Here is a 21,312-nt window from a genome sequence, read left to right as displayed (position 1 = left end):
GGCAGAACTTAGGCTAGAGTTGCCCGCTCAATCCCCAGCATCTCTAGGATCTCAGACAGCAGCTAATGGTGGGAATGGTCTTTCTCTGCCTGAAATAATGGAGAGCCTCCGCCATTTACCGACAAAGATAATGAGACGGAGGAACCAATGGCTTAACAAGGAGGCAGCTTCATCTGTGGTTAAGTTGACCCCAATATCAATGTCTCTATAATGCAGCAGCGCAGAATGGAAACTATTCAAATACAAGGTGTTGTGAAGAATTATGTTGAAATAATAATACTTCCAGCCAATAAAGATGACCGAGAAAAAACTAAGAGTCATATTCCAGTTTCTTAGACTTACCTTTCTGTTCAACAACGAAACGGGAGGAGGATTTCAGATCCACAGACATAATATAGTCCTGTCGCAGGGGGTGGCTTCAGATTTAAGTGGAAATTCAATAAATGCTTTTGAATGTACCTGGAAATTTGACCAGGGTGGGTTGGAATGAGTTTTTGTTTTAGTTATACACTCCTTTTGCTGGGCAAATACTTCAAATGGCTTCAAGGGTCCCTTGATGGTGATTTCTCCATTCATGGGTGGAGGAAATTACTTCCTAATAGCAGAAGAAAAAACAGTTCTTGAACAAAAATGTAGATGAGAATGGGGGAGGGGAAGCTATAATGGAAATAATTCAAAAGATATGAAGGCATCAATGGACCTTCCAGGGTGGATTATTTCATCATGCGAAACTTTATGCTTTTTTTCTGGTTTCCTACTATATCCTACATCAACTGCAGTAAGAGAACACTGTAACCCATCAATTGCAAAGGAGTATGGAGAGCAGCTGGTAGTGACATTGTGGCCTAGTAGTTATACCACTAGTCCAGAACCAGAGAAAACTCTCCAGGATGTGAAATTCACTGAGTTCCCTTGAGCCAGTCATTCTGCAGCTAACTTACAGGAATCTCAAAGCAGCTTACAATCACCTTCCCTTCCCCCACAATGGGTACCTTGTGAGGTATATGAGGATGAGCGAGCTCTTGGAAACTGGAAGTCACTCAAGGTCACCCATCAGGCTTCATGCGGAAGAGAAATGGGGAATCAAATCTGCCTCCCTTAACCATTATACCATGTTGGCTCTGAGGGGATGGTGGGCCCTACACCTCAGCTGCCACCCCTGCCCCTTCACTCTCTCCTGCCCATGAGCTGGAGTAGCTAACACAGCCTTCCCTCCCTGAGCAACTTCAAACACAGTCAGACATGCCCAAGAGGGCTTCTCAAATCTTTCAGGAGGAGGTCGGGAATGTTAGCTGCTCTGAACAGTGGCAGTGGGCAAAGGAAGTGAGAGGCAGAACTGGGGGTAGACCTCAGTTGAGACACCACTATGAATGGTAGTGGTGGGGAACAAAAGATACCACTTCACTGACGGAGTCAGTCACAAGGGCTGGTTGTGCTTAACGGTTCATTGCTTTGCCTCAGGATAGCTCTGAGGACGGAGGAAACACTGGTCCAGCTTTAACTGTTAACACGTTTAGCCTACATTTCCTCCAAGGAGCTCAGGGCGGCATTCACAATTCTTCCTCCCTCTGTTCTAGGTCCCAGACAGTCTTATACCTTGAGATTTGAAGCCTCACTGTTGAGTGTTCCTCCATGGGCATGGGACTAAGCTATAGGAAAGCAGTGACCATGCTATTCCAGTAGCGAAACCAATTCAGCCAATGTGAGGCCACAGAGCAATCAGTTACATAGCATTTATGTCTCTATATCTAGAGAGTTCTAGAGAGCAGAATCCTGGCTCTAGGCAAGGTGCCTGCCAAGACTCCGAGCCCCGTCTCCACAAGGGAGTAGCTGCATACCTCATCATAGCAGGGGAAGAGGGGGGAGAGGACAATGTGGCCAAGTGCAAAGTAATGCACATTGGGGCCAACGCCATGCTGGGAATTATTAGGAGGGGAATTGAAAACAAATCAGCCAGTATCATAATGCCCCTGTATAAATCGATGGTGCGGTCTCATTTGGAGTACTGTGTGCAGTTCTGGTCGCCGCACCTCAAAAAGGATATTATAGCATTGGAGAAAGTCCAGAGAAGGGCAAATAGAATGATTAAAGGGCTGGAAAACTTTCCCTATGAAGAAAGGTTGAAACGCATGGGGCTCTTTAGCTTGGAGAAACGTCGACTGTGGGGTGACATGATAGAGGTTTACAAGATAATGCATGGGATGGAGAAAGTAGAGAAAGAAGTACTTTTCTCCCTTTCTCGCAATACAAGAACTCGTGGGCATTTGATGAAGTTGCTGAGCAGTCAGGTTAGAACAGATAAAAAGAGGTACTTCTTCACCCAAAGGGTGATTAACATGTGGAATTCACTGCCACAGGAGGTGGTGGCGGCCACAAGCATAGCCACCTTCAAGAGGGGGTTAGATAAAAATATGGAGCAGAGGTCCATCAGTGGCTATTAGCCACAGTGTGCATGCGTGTGTGTGCGCGCATGTATATGTGTGTGTGTGTGTGTGTGTGTGTGTATATATATATATATATACATATATATATATACATACATATATATATATATATATATATATATATATATATATATATATATATATACTATATATATATATATATATATATATATATATATATATATATATATATAATTTTTTTTGCCACTGTGTGGCAGTGTTTGACTGGATGGGTCAATGGCCTGATCTAACATGGCTTCTCTTATGTTCTTATGCTGCATTCCTTCCTGGGGGGACAGGATATTACTCCACACGCTCTCCTTCTAATCATATAGCATCAGGTCACCCCATTTGCCAAGCATCTGGGATCTAGCTGCTTCTGTCCCTCATTTGGGAAAGTACTTGAGGGGCTCTGTCCTCTCTGCTGCAGCTAGAGCAGCATCTCTGAACATGGTGCCCGTTGGCACCATAGTGCCCACCAAACTTTTCAAAAAGTAGGCAGGGCCACTGGCTAGGCCTCATTCAGATGAAAGGATTTTCTACAGCTGGAATAGCAGCTTTAGCCACTGGGGGATCAAGAGGTCCGGGATGCAAGACTTGTCGTTTCATCCCCCCCCCCCCTTTACCCTTCCTTCATTTCGCTCTCACTTCTCTTTCCCCCTTCCTCAGGATTTCCTTTTATTTCCCTTCTGCGATTCTTTTGCAAAGGCGATATTGACCCCATTTCTGTCTCCTGCGGCAGCCATTTTAATTTTGTCTCTATCTCCTGTAGGAGGTATTTTGGGTGTGGTGCTCAATGTCACCCCTCAAAATTCCAAAAGTGCTCACAGGTTTAAAAAAGTTGGGGACCCTGACCTAAAGAATCCTAAAAAGGTGAAGCTAGCCCCCTTTGCAAGCACCAGCCGTTTCCAACTCTGGGATGACATCACATTCACAACTTTTCATGGGGTGGTTTGCCATTGCCTTCCCCAGTCATCTACACTTTCCCCCCAGAATCCTACGAGCAGCCATAAAGCTCCCTCAAGACTCTTCACACTTTCAGAATACAGGTATTTCTCCCTTGGCCTTGGACACTGTGTCAGACTCTCACTTCCAGAGAGGTGTCCGAACCACTTTCAGTTGATGCTGGAATAACTGAAAGCCCCACTGAAGAAGAAGAAGACCACTGATTTATACCCCACCCTTCTCTCTGAATCAGAGTCTCAGAGCGGCTTACAATCTCCTTTCCCTTCCTCCCCCACAACAGACACCCTGTGAGGTGGGTGGGGCTGAGAGAGCTCTCCCAGGAGCTGCCCTTTCAAGGACAACTCTTGTGAGAGCTATGGCTGACTCAAGGCCATTCCCAACATCTGCCAAGTGCAGGAGTGGGGAATCAAACCCGGTTCTCCCAGATAAGAAGCTGCACACTTAACCACTACACCAAACTGGCTCTCTGAGGCCCTCGCTGGTGGTGTGGCCACAGGGCAATACTAAGTTTATACAAATGTAAAAAAAGTGGGGGATTAATTTGGGACCGTCAGCTCCTCTGAACTAATTTTCTTGGTGGATCCATCTGTCAGAACTTGGATGAACTTCAGAAGAGTCCAATACTTGTAGCAAGTTAGGAATCTTTATTGGAAGAACTTCAGTACTATAGAAACGAAATAACAGTAATGGCGATTCTGGGCAGTTGGTTACATTTTATGCCCACAGCAAAGCATAATAAAACAATAACTCACAGTGATTCACACGGTTCCGAGCGGTTGTCTCTTTCCCAGCCTTCGTTATCAGCTAAGAGGGGTGCCCCCCTATTGTGAAGGCCAAACGGCCCAGCTTCAAAGGGCACCTGTGGATACTAAGCAGAGACTTTCTGCCGCCTGTCTTACCGCCCTAAATATTTAGCATAGCAAAGCGGCTTGGGTCAATGACCGCTGTCAATATCTTGAGTTACAACATGGAGACAGTTTGGCTAAGCTAAAAGACCACAGTTACAAGTTCTGACATACTGCCCCCCCTAAGCTCGTCGCCTTGGGCTTGTGCGGGTACAGTAGGTGAAATTTTTTCAGCAGTTGCGGAGCCGATACATCAGTGGCTTTGACCCATTCATCACAGCTAGGGGGAAAATACTTCCACCTGATAAGGTAGTACAACGCCCCCTCCTGATCTTTGAGTCTAGAATATCTAACACCTCATGGTGACTCTGACCCTTCACTAATGTCGGCGGTGGTTCCGGGGGGCGGGGATGGAATGGCGTAGCTCCAGGATCCTTTCGAAGAAGGCTGCAATGAAAAACAGGGTGGATCTTACTGAGGGATTTTGGCAACTCTAGCTCGACAGTTACTTTGTTGATCACCTTCTTTATCTTAAATGGCCCCAGATACTTAAGTGCGAGCTTCCGGCATCCCTGCGGAAGGGGCAAATTTTTTGTGGACAGGAACACTGTGTCTCCCTCCTTCATGTCCCATTGAGGGGCATGCTTTTTGTCAAAGTACCGTTTGTATTCTTTCTTTGCCTCTTCCAGGTTTTCTTGAATCACCTTCCACCCTCCCCTTATCCCCTCCCACCACTGGAGGCAGGACGTGGGTTCTTTAGGCCCTGCCGGAAGGGGGAGATTTGGAAAAGGTTTCCCCTCGTAGCCGTTGACTATTTGGAAAGGGGAGGTTTTAGTGGAACTATGGAGGCTGTTATTGTACCCATATTCTGCGAAGGGCAGTAGCTCCACCCAGTTTGTTTGTTGGTAATTGATGTAACACCTTAAATATTGCTCGAGAAGCCCGTTCACCCTCTCCGTCTGTCCGTCCGTTTGTGGGTGGTAGGCTGAGCTAAGTCCTTGTTCGATGCCAGCTAGCTTGCAAAACTCCCGCCAGAAGTTGGCAACGAACTGTGGCCCGCGGTCACTAATGACCTTTTCGGGGAATGAGTGTAGGCGGACCACGTGATTAAAGAACAGCTGGGCCAGTTTTTTGGCGGTGGGCAATTTCTTGCAAGGGATGAAGTGGGCTTGTTTTGAGAAAGTATCCACCACCACCAATATCACCGTTTTCCCTTGCGAGGGTGGTAATTCCACTATAAAGTCCATGGACACCACAGCCCAGGGTGGGCTAGCCGTGGGGAGAGGGACAAGGTGTCCAGGGGGTTTACCCCCTCTGCGTTTGGACATGATGCATGTAGGGCAGGCTAGCACAAATTCCGAAACATCTCTCTTTAGTTTTGGCCACCAAAACTGTCGTGTGATAAGGTGGAGTGTTTTCACATACCCAAAGTGGCCTGCCAGGCGATTGGAATGGCATTTTTCTAGCACTTCCTTCCTCATGGATTTGGGCACATAGATTTTCCCTTTGTGGAACCAAAGTCCCCCCTCCCCTTGCTCTAGCCCATCTGGGCGGTCTGCGCCTTCTAAGTCTGCTTCCGAGGCGAAGCGCTCCTGCTGTGGTGTTTCTGGGCCCCCGGTCGTTTTCCCTGAACGAGTAGTGACCCCTCCCGCAATAGCTGACGGTGGGATGAGAGAGTCGATCACTTCCTCCCTCTGACTTTCGTGCTGGGGCATGCGTGACAGCGCATCGGCTAAAAAGTTTTTTGTGCCGGGAATGTGCTTCAGCACAAAGTCGAATTTGGCAAAGAAGCCCGCCCACCGAATTTGTTTCGCGGTCAGTTTGCGGCGACCTGTGAGAGCCTCCAAGTTTTTGTGATCGGTCCAAATCTCGAAGGGGACTCGTGCTCCCTCTAACCAGGATCTCCAGGTTTTCAAGGCGAACATTACAGCAAAAGCCTCTTTGTCCCACACTGACCAGTTCCTTTGCTCGTTTGAGAATTTGTGTGAGATGTAGGCGCAAGGACGCAGTTCCCCCTCTTCGTTCTTCTGCATCAATATGACTCCTATGGCGACGTCGGAGGCGTCGCATTGCACCACGAAGGGTTTCAATTCGTTCGGGTGGGCCAATATTGGTTCAGAGGTGAAGAGTTGTTTAAGTTCTTGGAACGCCCGGTGGCACTCGGGGGTCCAAGTTAGGCGCGCCCCGGGTTTTTTCGCCGCCTCCCCCTTTCCCTTCGTTTTTAGGAGCTCCGTGAGGGGGAGCAGCACCCGGGCAAACCCCTTAATGAACCCGCGGTAGAAATTTGCGAACCCGATGAAAGATTGTAATTGTCGTCGGGTTCGGGGCGGTTCCCAATCTAGAACAGCTTGAATTTTGGCGGGGTCCATTGCCAACCCTTCCCCTGACACTCGGAATCCCAGATAATCTAGTTCCGTCTTGTGGAACTCACATTTAGACAGTTTAGCATACAGTTTGTTCTTACAAAGGGTCGCCAGTACTTTTCTCACAAGAGGCACATGGGACTCAAGATCTTTCGAATAGATAATGATGTCATCAAGGTACACCACCACCCCCTTGAACAGAAATTCTCTCAACACTTCATTTATAAAGTTCATAAAAACCCCCGGTGCGCCTTGTAGCCCAAACGGCATGACTAGGTATTCAAACTGTCCCATAGGCGTGTTGAACGCTGTCTTCCACTCGTCTCCTTCTTTAATCCGTACGCGGAAATACGCGTCTCTGAGATCGAGCTTGGTAAAGATCTTGCCCTCGGCCACAGTGTTTAGGAGGTCTCTTATCAACGGGATCGGATAAGCATTAGACATCGAAATCCCGTTTATCCCGCGAAAATCTGTGCAAAGCCTAAGCCCCCCATCCTTCTTCTTGCGAAACAACACTGGGGCGGCATGGGGGGCGGTGGCTGGTCGGATGAAACCCCGCTTCAGATTTTTGTCAATGAACTTCCTCAGCTCCTCTTTTTCTGCCCAACCCATGGAGTACAGTTTTGCTTTCGGTAGCGCTTGCCCCGGAATGAGTTCAATGGCACAGTCCGTGGGGCGGTGAGGGGGGAGTTCGTCCGCCTCCCTCTCGCTAAAGGCTTTCCTTAAGTCCCTGTACTCTTTGGGAATCGATCCTATCTCTTCGAGGGTGAGACAGAGTCTTTCGTTCTGCGGGGGTGCTTTCGGGCCCCACTCCGTTTTCCAGTGGTGCTCGCACCGCCAATCCGGGAACCGCACTATCTGCTCTGCCCATCGAATGTCCGGTTGGTGTCTTGCTAGCCATCCTGATCCCACCACCACGTCGAACGAGCAAGAAGGGGCGATGACAAATGCCTCCACCCCCCAGTGTTCTTCAGTCCCCACGGGGATGGCCTGGGTCTCTTGGGTGCAAGGTTCCCCCCGCATTGGCGTCCCGTCCATTTGCTCAAATTGGATGGGGTGCGGGAGGGGGGCCATGGCCAGTCCCAGCGCTTCTACTAAGCGGGGGGTAATGATGTCCCGAGTGCACCCAGAGTCAATTAAGGCCCGGGCGTGCATGAATCTTTTTAGGTTAGGGTTCAAAAGGGTGACTGCCATGAACAATAGCCCCCCAGTAACTCTCACCGTCAGTAGTGCCGGCGTTTTGTCGACCTGCCTCGCGGCACTGATTAAAGCAGGTCGCTGTCGTTTCCCGCCGACTCTTGATCCCAGGACTCCTCGCTGGATTCTTCTATGGTGGTAACATCCTCGTCAATCGCCAGGGAGGTGGCGACGGTGCCCCGACTGGGCTCCTTTGCTCGTCCGCCCTTTTTCTTCGGCGCGGTGGGCGCCGATTTAGATGGCGGCGGTGTTGGGGTCGGTTTCCCTGGGCAATTGGCGGCCAGGTGGTTCGGGTCTCCACACCGGTAGCATTTGCGTGCTGTTGTCGAGGGGGTTGAGGTCGTAGGGCCCCGCTTCCCTTCTGTCTTGCTCGGTGAGGGACTCGGCTTCCCGGCCTTTTTGCTCTGCTGCTGGCGCCGCATCCCGACGTGCTGGAGGTCGGTCTCTACCTCCCCCGCCAGTTGGATCCATCCCACCAGGGTATCTGGTCTTCCCTGGTGGTAGCACCGATCAAGGATGTTCGCGTTCAGGCCGTTCTTGAACGCGGTGTATTTCATGACTTCATTCCACCCCCTGGCTGCCGCACAGTAGCCCATGAACTCGGTGGCGTACTCCCGGGTGGTGCGGTTGCCTTGCTCGATCCTTTGCAGGGCCGCGACAGCTTTCTCTTCCCGCAGGGGGTCTCCATACTGCCGAAGCATGGCTTGTAGAAAATCGGCCACGGTGGCTAGTTCTGGTTTCCGTCCAGTGTAAAGTCCCACGTACCACTTCTGGGCCGGTCCCCTTAGTCTGGAGGCGATGTGGGCCACGCGGCTTGCTTCCGTGGGGTACCCCGCTCCCCAGTGCGTGAAAAACACGTTGCACTGGATCGTGAAGTATTCCACTGCGTCTCCGTCCCCATCGAAGGTGATTTTCAACTCCCGGTGGCCTCCCCCGTCCCCTCCGGCCGGGGCGACTGGAGCGGGAGCCACCGGCGCTACGGGGCCCACCGGTCCGCCGAGTGGTGGGGCTGGTGGTCCCACCGGAGGCCCGGCTGGTGGTCCAACCGGGGGACCCACCGGAGGGCCGGCCGGAGGCCCCGCCGGAGCCCCAGCCGGCGGCCCCGCGGGGGGTCCCGCCGGGGGGCCGACCGGCGGTCCTGTTGGAGCTCCCGCCGGCGGCCCCGCCGGAGCCCCTGCTGGGGGTCCCGCCGGTGCGCCGGCCGGCGGGCCCACTGGTCCTCCCCCCGGGGCTTGTCCCGCGGCCACGATCCCTTGGAGCGTGCGGATCTGATCGCGGACTGCTCCCAGGTTTTGTTGCATCTCTTCTGCCATTAGGACCCGGGATGCGTGGACCTCGTCGTGGATCTCTCTCACCCAATCGAACAGCTCGTTGCGCAGCGTTCGGATCGGGTCCCCTCCACCGTAAGTTCCGAGCCCCTCGTCTCTGGGCTCGTCCTCGTCCCCTTCTCCTCCGCCTGTGGCGATGAGTCGGTAGCGCTGCTCCGCGGCCTCCATAGCGGCCGTCGACTTCCTCGGGCTCCAGGTTCGGGAGGGGAAGGCGTCGACGGTGAACGGCGCGGGGACCTTAATTTTCCTCCTCGCGCCAGTTACCTTCGGGTCGAGGGGTTCTTCGTCTGGTGGAATGGTGGGCTCTCCGTTGTCTGGTTCCAGTGCCGCCATGGGGCCAGGTTGCCAGTCCCGATAAGCCCAAACAAAGGATTACTGTTATAATGTCAGAACTTGGATGAACTTCAGAAGAGTCCAATACTTGTAGCAAGTTAGGAATCTTTATTGGAAGAACTTCAGTACTATAGAAACGAAATAACAGTAATGGCGATTCTGGGCAGTTGGTTACATTTTATGCCCACAGCAAAGCATAATAAAACAATAACTCACAGTGATTCACACGGTTCCGAGCGGTTGTCTCTTTCCCAGCCTTCGTTATCAGCTAAGAGGGGTGCCCCCCTATTGTGAAGGCCAAACGGCCCAGCTTCAAAGGGCACCTGTGGATACTAAGCAGAGACTTTCTGCCGCCTGTCTTACCGCCCTAAATATTTAGCATAGCAAAGCGGCTTGGGTTAATGACCGCTGTCAATATCTTGAGTTACAACATGGAGACAGTTTGGCTAAGCTAAAAGACCACAGTTACAAGTTCTGACACCATCCATCGCTGAGAGCCACTAACATTTCAGATGACTCACAATCAGAAGGTGAAGTGTTTTGTGATTTCGTTTTCCAGGAAAGATGAAAGACTATCCTTAGCTCTATTGTGAATGAAAAAGAACATCGTGTTTGCCTGTTCAGAGAACTGTGCCCTGCTTCCGGCACAAAGAGAACACTTAGCTGTCCTTTGGCTTTCAAAGCTCAGGTTCTCCTGGCACAGGTGGTTGACTGAGATGCCGAAAAGAAGTTTGTACCACAGAATGATTCACCCTGACCTCATGCCAGTCCTCTGAAGCCAACCCAAGTATATGTTTTGGGTTGCAGAATGAAGGCACGTTGACAAAAAAGAGAGCTATTACAGCATGGACTCTCACCTGACTTATGCAGTTTGTTTAACCCACACCTCTTTGGCTTAAGCAAACAGTTTTACGCATAAGATGGTCCAAGATCCAGAGATCCAACTACGGCCGTTGTGCTACAACAGACACAATCTGACAGACCTTCGCCCTTAACTAGGAACTTGATGTAGAATCTGATATACTGAATTATCTGTATTGTTGTTGAAAACATTGAATAAAGCATTTTTTTGGGGGGGGGGGGGGCTAGGAACTACTCTGTTATCTACAAAAACCTGTCAGGAAAATCCCCAATGGAATTTAGTCAGAGGCAAATCAACTAGCAAAATACTTGACCCATTCTCAGTCCTGTCCCTTCTGTATCCTTCAATAGAAAGCAGTCATTGTGGGTTGCACTGTGCGTATTCTCAGACTCATTCCTTCCGTGTTCTGTAAAGGAGAGCAGTAACTATTGGTTTCATAATGCGTATTGCTGCCAAATTGCATACAAAACTGCAAAACTGAAGTGCTGTAATGATGCATTCTGCCATAAAGCACTAAACTGCAGCTGAAAGATATGCTTAGACTCAACAGCAATTGCTTTTCGTTAATATTTTTATAAGCAAAGAGTTCTTGAAATGAATGGCAGCCTGGAAGCGCAGGCAGGTACAAGAGGAAATCTGGCTGCCAGAGGATCTAGATCTGCAGGCCATGACCTTCACCCTGGACGGTGGGCTTCTTCTGTTCAGGCCCCCTGCCTGGCCCTGGCAGCAGACTCCCAACCAAGGGCTATCCCCATCATGGACACAGCACCCAGATCACTTTGCCAGAGAAAATGGGGACATTTCTGTTGCTGTTGTTGGACGACGCCATCCCCGAACACACGCAAATGGAGGCTTGTCGATGGGAGCCGATCTGGACGGTGAGCAGAGAGCCCCGCGGCTGGAGCTGACGGAGAGAACGGCGCAGCGCCAGGTGACCCGGCAGGCCGATATCGCGGCGCCATCCCGCATGCAGGACGATCAACCTGACTGCGCCTGGGACTCAGTGGAGGTGGTGGCGATGTTGAGGGCTTTTCAGGAGTGCTTGCCCTCGGCGGACGACACTGTGGTGGGGCAGCACGCAGCCCGACGATGGGAAGGCACACACACTACTGATACACACGACGGAGGCAAGGAAGCGCACTCCAACGTGGAAGACATGGACTGGAACACGGGGGAGGGGTGGCATGGGAGAGCAGGAGGAGGAAGACGAGGGAGGCCCCAAAGAGGATGAGGGACGGCGGGAGGGGACGGGCGGAGCGAAAAAGGGCTTCCAGAAACACATCAACACCGAAACCGACCCCAATGCCAGCGAGGCAGCCATGGAGACGGCGGAGGGGGGCGTGGACGGACGATAGCAGTTGGGAATGGCGGCCGGCAACCATCCCTGACACATGACCTCACCACACGAATCAAGGAGGAGGCAAAGGGCGAACCCCTGGCGAACACACGGTGGGCGGGAGAGACCGAACCGAGGGGAGGGACGTGGCACAGGGAGGGCAGTCGAGCCAAACCACCTCCTGAACTCCTCACCTCTTGGCGGGAGCTGGCTCCGGTGGACGGCCCCGCTTTACCGACTAATGACCCAGTCGCAACGGCAACCGCAAACGCCACCGGCGCACGCCATCATTTGGCCCTGAGCGCTCTTCAACCACTAGATCTCACCCTGCAGCTCCCTAGGCCCTAGGAACGACCCCATGCCCCTGATCCACACACCTTGTGCACTGTGGTGATGGGACTCGGCTGCCGCTGCGACTCAGACTCGCACGTACCGGCAACGGAGTGGTGACACTCCTGCCTCTGCGCAGCTGGCCGCCAGGCCCCTCCCAGTGGCCGACACGGGAACTTGAGCCGCTTATGACCGCACCACGTGCACCCTGACGATGGCACACAATATAACCGTGGTCCGCTACCGCGCCACATCGGCGGCGACGACCGGCGCCAACACGATGACAACAGAACGCATGCGAGCCGCCAGAGGCACAGACGCACCAAAGAGAGGCGGACTACATCGCAGATGAAGAGCTCTCAATGCCTACTTAGAAACCATCGGAAAGGCCAACCAGGACCCGGATTACTGTGCCCTGCTTCCGGAGACCGACTCTGAGAGCGAGCTGGAGGGCGGCGGTTTGTCGTCTGCCTCCGCAACCGCAGCTGCCACCCGGAGATATATCTGGATCAGGATTTTATAGTGAACCAGCTGCTCATAAGACACCTTCAGACGCTGCCCGAGGATCTCCGCGCTGTCAGTATCCCGCCCTGAATCCCGGAAACTGATGTCATCCTGCGGGACGAGCGGTCCTACCATAGGTTTTGGGCCGCATGCCACCACAATGTCAAGGACCACTCTAGTAGTCTGTTAGAGGACTTTGATGTCCAACCACTATTTTGCGGCGATGTCAGAATAGTGACGGTGTGATTCCGCAGCTACTTCGTATCCCGGTGGGACCTGGTGGCACGACTCAGGCGAGAGTGCCGCGATCAGCTCAGTGTGGGCACCAGTGAATTCCAACTGGTGGTCTCACTGGACTACAACGAAGCCGGACGAATCTGGCACCTCCCCAGGTATTTCTTCCTTGGGTCGGAGTGGGCGACGGTATGCTATAGTGGGCAGCCGCCCGCTTGCTTTCTGTGCGGATCATACCGCCACCTGCTGCAAGTGTAACACCCAGCTGTGTAGCAACTGTGACCTTCGCGGCCACTACACGGACGCCTGTTCGCGAGATCAGCCCGTCTGCACCGGTATCGTCTCTGTCCACAGCGGGCTGCCAATTGCAGGCATCTGGAGCGGTTTCAGAGAGCCCACACGGCAGAGGAGCGGTAGCACCGCAAATCCCAACACCGAGCCACAGAGCGGCAGCTGGAAAAACATAGGCGTATCAGCGCCACCTGTTGGGAGAGAGAGGCCTGTCAGAGTTGGAGGGGACCTCTAGTCCAACCCCCTGCACGGTGCAGGAAACCCAAAAATACCTACCCCAAATTCACAGCTTCTGTTTAAAAACCTCCAAGGAAGGAGAGCCCACCACCTCCTGAGGAAGCCTGTTCTACTGAGGAACTGCTCTAACGGTCAGGAAGTTTTCCCTCATGTTGAGCCGGAAACTCTTTTGTTTTAATTTCAACCCATTGGTTCTGGTACACTGACCTACCTTCTGGGGTCCCAGAAAACAATTCCACATCATCCTCTATATGACAGTCCTTCAAGTACTTGAAGATGATAATCATATCACCTCTCAGCCACCTCCTCTCCAGGCTAAACATGCCCAGCTCCTTCAACCTTTCTTCACAGGACTTGCTCTCCAGACCCCTCACCATCTTCGTCGCCCTCCTCTGGACCCGTTCCAGCTCACGATTCTACCTTCTAGTGAGTCAGACTCTTGGCTTATGAAGGTTAGCATGGTCTGCTGTGACTGGAAGCAGCTCCCCAGGGCCTCAGGACAAAGAAGTCCTTCCTATCACCTTCAACTGTTTTCTTTCCACTGGAGGTGCCTAAGGTTGAACCTGGAACTCCCTGCTTGTACTACAGATGCTCTGCCACTGCACCAAAAGTCCCAGTTCTCCAAGACAGCAACAAGGTAAGCCTTTAAGCATGGCAGATAGACAGGACTAACGGTTAAACCAGTTATCAGTTGCGTAAGTTCCTATTGCCCATATTTGGAAGGATGCTGAGCCTTTTACAGTCTCCAGGTTTAAGGTAATATGGGACTTTTGTTGTTGTTAAGGAAAGACTTTCTGATCGCATATATTGTCTTCATAATCCTTGTTACGAATCCAAGTTTTGCACCGTGTGGAAACCCTTCTTGGAATTGATTCACAATGATTCAACCTTTCAATCCTTTAATGTTAATATTGGTGAGATTCTGTCTTTTTTTTTTTAGGAATTAATTTTATTATAATGCTTTGTACACAATCCACGTCTATTACTTTGTAGTATTTACTTCCTTACCTGGCGTATGTGTTCGTGCAGATGCAGGCTGTTCCTGCTTCAGATTTTGTTGGTATTTATTTTGGTGTTTCCTTGTCTTTTCATTATTATTGACCTCTTAAAATTCAATAAAATAAAGTATTATTTTTCTAAAAAAAAAAGACTTTAAAAAAAGTGGCAGGTATGAACTTTTGTGAATCATTGACTGATGAATGATGACTGCCATACATCTTGCTAGTCTTTGTGTGACTGAATTCTTGTTCTTTTCTGTTGCTTCAGACAGATGGCTGCCAATCTTGAGTAATTCAGAAGGCTCACCCTGTGGCTGAGGAACATACTTGTCTGATTTTACAGTTCCATATGTTTCAGATCCTCGGGTGAGTTGTGTCTGCACCCTGAGGCATACAGAAACAAGGAATAAGTGTAACCACTCAGGAAGTGATGCTCTCTTCCTACATCAGTTATGGCTCCTTGAGGGTCCCTTGTAAGAAAGTACACAGATGGGTGTGTAGAAAAGTATGGATGAGTAAAAAAGTACACAAATGGGTGGGGAATTACCAGAGTTGACACCTGACTATTTCTCAGAACTGTCGTATTTGATTTGTTTATTTGAAGATTACCCACTTACTTCAGTTTCCACTGGGCTGTTCTACACTGAGAACAGTATTACTTAAAGTACACATTAGAATGAGGAAGGGCAGGGGAAAAAACAAAAATGAAAACGAGGGGCATTATGTTAACAGCTGGTAGAATAATATAAGCCAACTGAACGTAAAGAAGAAATTTTTATGGATACATGGTGTTTCTTAAAATGTTCTGCAATCGGATACCAAGTTGCACCTAAAAACAATTTATAAGATGCCTTGATACATTCTTAATAGTTCTTCCCCCCCCCCCTTTTTGTATTTCATACTGTAACTTATTCATTTGGTTTGTAATTGTATGGTAATTGTATTGAAGGAAGTAGACTTACACCTGTAAGGGAAAACAAACAGAATTAGGACTAAATACAACCATATTAGATTCCAGGTAAACCAGCCGACGGCAACGCCGTTCAGCTGGGGAGCTTCCTTTGCCCTCCCAGATGGAGGGGAAGACGTCTTCGTGGCCTGAGTCGCATCCGGGTGCTTCGGAGGAGGTGGGGGTTGATGTGGTTACAATCAGCCTCACCTCTTCCAGGCAGTCCTTGGCCAAAGGGAGGGAACAGACGTCTTTCCTCCCTTCCCAATAGCAGGCCCTGCGAGTGGTGTGGGTATACAGCAGCGATCCGGCGGTGGGGCTAGGTGTTGGTTGGAAGTCTTTGGCCTGCAGGGCCCAGTTTGGGTGCAAGCCTCTCAGCAAGAGGACATTGCATAGGGTGGCGCAGGCGGCTGCTGCGCGTGGTTTGGCACACTCCCCCCTTTTACTGGTAGTTGGCTGGTGGGCCCTCCTTGGCTCGTGGGTGGTTGGTGGGCTTTTGGAACAGCCCTCATCAGGTTGCTTAGCTTGGGGGCCCTGTTAGGGGAGAGAGGAGGCCCCTGATTCCCGTAAAAGGGGGCCAGGTTCTGGGCAGGCCATTGCGGGAAAGCAGTGAGCCCCGTGTTAGGAAATGCATTTAAAAACTAGAGGTGTGGAGGTTGCAGTAAATGGAGTCGAGACTTAAGCTTATCAAAAGATATAAAGGTTATTAGAAAAACATCAGGGTACTTGGGATAAAATAAATAAAACTTAGCTTACTAGCAGGGCTAACTACGTCTCATTGGCTACATGGCTGCTTTTATTACCCTTTGTTAACTGGCTTCTTGTTCCCAGAGAACACTGAGAAAGGAAGACAGGCAATTCACCTTGTATATTGAGATCAAAAGAGTTTCACAAACAAGGTGAAAATGACGAATACTGTGTTTATATTTTTTCCAAGCCTGTGACTTCCGGTGCAATGGCGTGGTGAGGCAGAGCGATCTTCCCGAGCTCCGAAAGAAGCTCTGTTTTGATGGGCATTTGAGAGGGCTTTCTAGCAGGGAGGTGCCTCTTAAAGAAGTGTCTGGGGACACTTCGTAGTTCGGGGAGCTTTTTGGGAGTGAAGGGGGAGTGGAGGCTCTCTTTTCAGTTCCAATTTTTTTCCCCTTGGCCGGTGCCTATCAACTCTTCGGTGCATAACCGGGCCACCGGATAAGGAGCCGATGGGGTAGTGATTAAATCCTTCAAAGAAGGCCCCAGCTAGAGAGACAATTACAAAATAGATCCCAACTGGAGACTTTAAGGCTTAAAAAGAAGTTACGGTCTTACAAAAGAAGAATCGCAGCGGAGCCGATGGAGACGAGGTGAAGTCAGCGGGGGAAGCGGACAGCGGCGGCTGAACCTCAAGTGTTTGCGGGAGTTGGTAAGCGAGCGGGGAATGAGAGGAGAAGAAACGGAGAGGCGGGAAGAGACAGAAGAAATGAAAATTTGCTGAAAATAGAAAAATAAGGAGGTAAAAGAAAGAAGTAAGTGGAAGAAGGCAGTGGAAAGTGGTGGAGAGGTGAATGGTGGGGACAGAGACGAGGTTTAATGGCGGTGATGGTGTTTATGAAGGCGGAAGTAAAAGGCAGAAGGAGAAATGGCGGTTCATGGGAGCGAGAAGACTGAGTAGAGGAAAGACTGAGTAAATTTAACAAGTGAGGTTTTGAGAAGACAGAGGACAATAGTCATTAGAGGGAAGATAGAAGGAAGAGGATTGAGGATTGAAGATACAGAACTTTGTAAAGGGCAAAGAGGTAGTTTTTAGCAGTGGCTTCATTGCGGCTGCCTCTTCACTGAAGATTGGGTTAAAGACAGTGTAACAAACTGAGTTACAAGAAACAAGGAATATATTTAGGATAACAGAAGGGAATAGTTGGAAGAAAGAAAGAAGATAGTGGATAGAGAAAGAAGAAGAAGAAGAAGAAGAAGAAGAAGGAGAGAGAAAGGAAGAGAGAAGAGTGGATTGAGCCTAATACTGAGTAGAGACTATAGACGACACAGTTGAACACATTATAAGAACTTTAAGTAAATATATGTTAAATTAACTATTAAAATTTGGAGTGTCCAGTTTAAACAAGTGATTAGTAAATAATTAATTGGGTGTGTAATAGGGTGATAGTAGAAGTAATTAATGAATTTAATAGAACGGGTATTTATCTGGATAATTAATTGAATTGAACTGAGCAGAATAGAGTGAATATCTGAGAAGATATTTATAGTGTATAACTGATTACTGTTTATGTATTTAATTGAAATAACTTATTAATTAATTAGGAGTTGAAGAACGTTGGAATAAGTATGACATTTTAATGTATAATAATTTAGTGACAGATGTTTAAATAAGAGACACTAGAAGCAGTGAATAAGAAATAAGAATTAATAGCAGATTCTGAGAAAGAAATAGCCGATAACTGATAGAAATGGAGACCAAAGTTAAGAAGTTTGGACAAGGTACCCCCCCAGGGGGAGGGGGGAAATTGGTCTCAGTGGCCGTAAATCAAGACGCTTTGGAGAAATTACAAAATATAGTAACAGCAGGTTTTAAACAAAATCAGGAAGCCTTAGAGACAATGAAGGCAGATTTGATGAGACAGATAAAAAAACCCAATAAGCAAGTAGAAGAATTTCAAAAACAGCTGCTGGCAAACACGCAGCAAATACACAACTTATCTGCTAAGGTAGAAAAGATAGAAGAACAAGAGAAGGACACAATCAGTATAGCTCGAGAAAATAAAGCTAGCATGATGGAACTAGAAGAGAGAATAATAAGACTGGAGATGGAAAAGGCAGCATATATCCTACGATTTCAAAACATTCCAGAAGAAAAAGATGAAAATATAGAAAATAAGATCATGGATATATTAACCATAGACGAGGAAGAATTGTTAGAAGAAGGAAAGAGAGACATCGACTGGGCAAAAAGAATCACCTCAAATTATACGAGGAAATTCAATCTACCAAGAGAGGTACAAGTCAAATTTGCTCATACCATAATGTGTGATTTTTTTTAAAAAAAGGCAAGAGAATATGATTTAAAATGGAAAGATACGAGCATTAAAGTTTTAAAGGAGGTACCCTGGGGGGTACGCCAGAGAAAGTTCAAATACTGAAAATTGACAACTTGGCTGATGAAACACTCCATATAGTTCAGATGGCTTGTACTGGAAGGAATCTTCTTTACCTATCAAACTAGGAGATACAATATAACTTCATCGGATAAGATGGAAGATTTCTGGGAAAAATTTGTGGAACCAAGCAGTCGCGAGTCAGAGACAGGAGAAGACCAAGAATAAGAGAGTCTGCTGAAGAAAACAAGTGAAGATGAATCCCAGAAAAAGATGGGAGAAAGAGTAAGGACAAGACTACAAATCAAAAAAGATCAAACAAAAATATCAGATAGTATTGATCTTTTAAAATGAATTCTAAGACGGGACTACAAATAATATCAGTCAATGTAAATGGATTAAATGAACCAGGAAAAAGAAAGAGGATCTTCCAGCAATTGAAAAAAACAGAATCTCAGATAATTTGTTTGCAGGAAACACATATCAATGAAGATGATGTGAAATATTTACAAAATAAAAAATTGGGTTCACTTTATTATTCATCTGACCTGGAGAAAAAGGAAAAGAGAGTAGCTATATATGTGCAAAAACATATAAAATCTAGCTGTTTGTATACTGATAAATCGGGGAGAATTTTGATAATAGAATTAGAACTTAATGGAGATAAAATGATTGTGGGGAATATCTATGCCTCAAACGAGAATCAAGAGAGATTCTACAAAGTATTAGATGAAAAATTGATGGAATTTGGTCCGAAAAATTGCTGTATCATCGAAGATTACAATGCGGTATTTGAAGTAGAAAAAGACAAAAAATTTGAGGAACCAAAAAAAAAAAAAAATCACGCAATATATTACCAAAAACCTTCTTCAAAATGGCTGATAAATTTTATTTATTGGATGTTTGGAGGACAAAAAATCCACAAACGAAAGATTATACTCATTACTCCCAAGCTCATAAATGTTGGTCCAGGATAGATATGTGCTGGTTGTCAGCTGAATTAATTTTATCCGTCAACCAAGCAGATATTCTACCCAAAACATACTCAGATCATAACCCAATACAGATACATTTATCGAAAACACAGAAAAATTCTCGCTGGACCTTAAATCTACAAATTTTCAAAGAAGCCAAATTCTTAGAAATAGCTAAGAAAGAAATAAAAGAATTTTTTCAACATAATTTGAAGAAAGATACGAAAATGCATGTGATTTGGGATGCATTCAAGGCATTCTTCAGAGGAATTGCAATAAGATACTCAGCAAGGAGGAAGAGAAAACGAATGAAATCTTACAATGAGCTAGTAACAAAATTGAGGGAACAAGAGAAACAACAAAAGATTACGAATACGAAGGATATAAGGCTTAAGATCTTGTCTATCCAGCATCAAATAAATTTATTACTTACAGAAGAAGTGGAGAGGAAATTGAAATGGATGAAACAAAACTATTTTGAAAGCGCAAACAAGATTAGCAGATGGTTAGCGTACAAGTTAAAGAAAGAAAGGGGAAAAAAGATTATAAGATCCCTAAAAAATGAAGAAAAAGAGGAAGTCACACAAAATACTCAAATGAAAATAATTATTCAAGACTTCTACCGAAAGTTTTATAAAAGACAGGAGATCTCAAGCCAAACACAAGAGGATTATATCGAGAATGTCAAGATTAAACAGATAACAAAAGAGCAGCGAGAAAAGTTAGAGAATCCAATCACGATGCATGAAATTGTTGAAGCAATAAAACAACAAAAACGGAATAAGACACCGGGACCAGATGGACTTCCAATCGAATTTTTCAAATCTTTTGAAGACATCTTGCTGATTCCATATAAAATGTAATAGACGATATGCAAAATACCACGGAGATGTTGCTTGTATATGAGAAGTGACAGCTTATAGCACATGCTGTAAAAGTGAAACTAGATCTGGAAGCTAGATGATCTAGATGACAGCAGGTGGCTGGGTGCCAGAGGTATTGCATCAGCCAGCACAGTCAGCATGACGCAGCAAGTTGCTGATTGGCTCGTCAATGTATAAATGTACAAAGTCACTATGGTGTGTGTGGGTTAATGGAGTTGGAGTTGCAGCAGAGCGTACTGTCGGAGAGAAGAGTGATTGGTGTGTAAATAAATTTATATAGTGGTTTTACAGCTACTGTGTACAACCTTCATTCTTGCGTCGCTAAGAATCACCCTCTTGGACTCTAAGCACATCGACAGGAGATCCCGGTTATCTTGGAAAGAAGCACTGGTTTCCTTAATTCACAAGGAAGGAACGGATCCATCTGACATTAAAAATTATAGGCCAATTTCACTTTTAAATAGCGATTATAAGATCTTTGCGGCGATTTTAGCAAACAGACTTAAAAAAGTGATTACTACAGTAGTCCATGAAGATCAAACAGGATTTGTGCCAGGAAGATTGATGAGGCAGAATGTAAGACTATTATTAAGCATCATTGAGTACTATAGAGAACATCCAGAGAAGCAATTTGCCGGTATAATGGTCGACGCTGAGAAGGCATTTGACAATGTTAATGGGAGTTTCGTTTTAAAATCCTTAGTAGCGATTGGCTGTGGAGAGAATTTTAGTAAATTCGTAGAAACTATTTCTATAAAACAAAATGCGAGAATAAATTTTAATGGAAGTATAATGGATTTGATTGAAATAGAACAGGGCACTAGACAAGGATGTCCTTTATCTCCATTGCTCTTTATTCTAACGTTAGAATTCCTGACAAAAAAGAGATGATATTAAGATTAAAGGTGCTAAAATTAAGAATGAGGAATTTAAAATACAGGCTTTCGCAGATGACTTATTATGTATATTGGAAGAACCGAACTCATCTATAGAATATCTGAAGGGAAGATTAAAACAATATGGAGAAATATCGGGATTTAAAGTCAATGTACAGAAAACTAAATTCTTGACAAAAAACATGAACAAAGAACAAATTGCACAATTAGAAATTCAATCTGGGTTCAAATATGAAAAGAAAATAAGGTATTTAGGAA

Source organism: Heteronotia binoei, chromosome 6 (genome assembly GCF_032191835.1).
Source record: "Heteronotia binoei isolate CCM8104 ecotype False Entrance Well chromosome 6, APGP_CSIRO_Hbin_v1, whole genome shotgun sequence".
Classification (NCBI taxonomy): domain Eukaryota; kingdom Metazoa; phylum Chordata; class Lepidosauria; order Squamata; family Gekkonidae; genus Heteronotia; species Heteronotia binoei.
Note: the sequence above shows the minus strand (reverse complement) of the source record.